The 2040-nt window shown below is 47.9% G+C and overlaps 1 pseudogene; it reads left to right on the top strand.

Annotated features, from left to right (window-relative positions):
- Positions 1-733: 733 nt before the first annotated feature.
- LOC101826682 lies at positions 734-1726 on the top strand (annotated as a pseudogene).
- Positions 1727-2040: the final 314 nt, after the last annotated feature.

Below are 2040 nucleotides of genomic sequence, written 5' to 3'. Positions count from 1 at the left end.
TTAGACAACACAGATCATGGACATAAACATGGATTCTGGACACAGAAGGGATCGTGGACATTGACAGGGATTCAAGTGGCAGCATGGACCACAGAAATTCCATGGCCTTTGGTGGTAACACTGACAATGGACATCAACATGGGCGAGCTCATATCTTGAATTACAAACAGGAAGCCAAAGGAGCGAACGGGGAAGGACAGTGGTACAGCCCCCAGTGACACACCATCTTCAGCAAGTCAATGCTTTCTGAACCTTCTCAAATAGTAGTACCAAATGGAGACCAAGCATTTAAATATTAGAGCCTGTGAGGGACATTCTTATCCAAACCACCACTGTTGTTTTCTTTTTAAAGCATTTGCTTATTTGTTTTTTTTACTTGTTTATTGCATTTTTGAGACAGGGTTCTATATGTAGCCTTGGCTGTCCTGGTACTCGCTCTGTAGACCAGGCTGGTTTTGAACACACAGTGATCCTCCTGCCTCTGCTTCCAAGTTCTGGGATTAGAAGCATTTACCACTAAGTCCAGCATCATCTTATTTTTTAAAAAAGATTATTTTGTTGCCGGGTTGTGGTGGTGCACTCCTTTAAGCCCAGTACTTGGGAGCCAGAGGCAGGTGGATCTCTTTCAGGCCAGCCTGGTTTATAGAGCATGTTCCAGGAAAGTCGGGGAGACACAGAGAAACCCTGTCTTGAAAATCAAAAAATAGCTTCTTCTACTTCGGGAAAACACCAAATGGCAGATGACGCAGCGGGAGGTGCGGCTTCCTGGGAGGCTTCAGCAGCAGGTCTCGGGGCTGAGGTCATGGTCAAGGCCTCGGGGCTTGTGGAGGTAAAGCAGAGACAAGGAGTGGATCCCCGTCACCAAGCTGGGCCGCCTGGTTAAGGACATGAAGATCAAGTCCCTGGAGGAGATCTACCTGTTCTCCCAGCCCATTAAGGAATCCGAGATTATTGACTTTTTTCTGGACACATCTCTAAAGGATGAGGTTCTAAAAATCATGCCAGTACAGAAGCAGACTCGGGCTGGCCATCAGACCAGGTTCAAGGCTTTTGTCACTATTGAGGACTACAACGGTCATGTTGGTCTTGGTGTTAAGTGCTCTAAGGAGGTAGCCACAGCCATCCGGGGGCCATCATCTTGGCCAAGCTTTCCGTTGTCCCTGTGCAGAGAGGCTACTGGGGGAACAAGATTGGCAAGCCTCACACTGTCCCATGCAAAGTGACAGGCTGGGCCGGGCGGTGGTGGTGCACGCCTTTAATCCCAGCACTCAGGAGGCAGAGGCAGGCGGATCTCTGTGAGTTCGAGGCCAGGCTGGACTGACAGCCTCCAAAACAATACAGAGAAACCATGTCTCGTAAAACAAAACAAAACAAAAAGTGACGGGCCGCTGTGGCTCTGTGTTGGTGCGTCTCATCCCTGCCCATAGAGGCGCTGGCATCGTCTCTGCTCCTGTGCCCAAGAAGCTACTAATGATGGCCGGTATTGATGACTACTACAGGTTAGCCAGGGGCTGCACTGCCACCCTGGGTAACTTTGCCAAGGCCACCTTTGATGCCATCTCCAAGACCTACAGCTACCTAAACCCCGACCTCTGGAAAGAGACTGTGTTCACCAAGTCTCCTTATCAGGAATTCACAGACCATCTTGTGAAAGCCCATACCAGAGTCTCTGCTCAGAGGACCCAGGCTCCAGCTGTGGCCACCACATAAGGGTTTTCATACAAGAAAAATAAAGTGAATTAACTCTGTTAAAAAAATCAAAAAATAAAAAATAATTTATTATTCCTTGTGTATGGGTGTTCATGCCTGCACATATGTCTACATATCATGTGAGTCCCTGGTGCTCAGAGAGGCCAGAAGAAGGAGGTTGGGCCCCTTGGATGCCTTGGAGTGGGAATCACATGGGTTGTAAGCTAACATGTGGGTTCTGGGAATCAAACCCAAGTCCTCGAGATGAGAGTTTTTACCCACTGAGTCATCCCTTCAGCCTGTTATGTTTTCTTTCTTTTTTTTTATTCGTTTATATTTGGATTTTGAGAC

The sequence above is a fragment of the Mesocricetus auratus genome, unplaced genomic scaffold, assembly GCF_017639785.1.
Source record: "Mesocricetus auratus isolate SY011 unplaced genomic scaffold, BCM_Maur_2.0 Super-Scaffold_100038, whole genome shotgun sequence".
In the NCBI taxonomy this organism is placed as follows: Eukaryota; Metazoa; Chordata; class Mammalia; order Rodentia; family Cricetidae; genus Mesocricetus; species Mesocricetus auratus.
The sequence above is the reverse complement of the archived record's forward strand: the minus strand, read 5'-3'. Positions and strand labels throughout refer to the sequence as shown.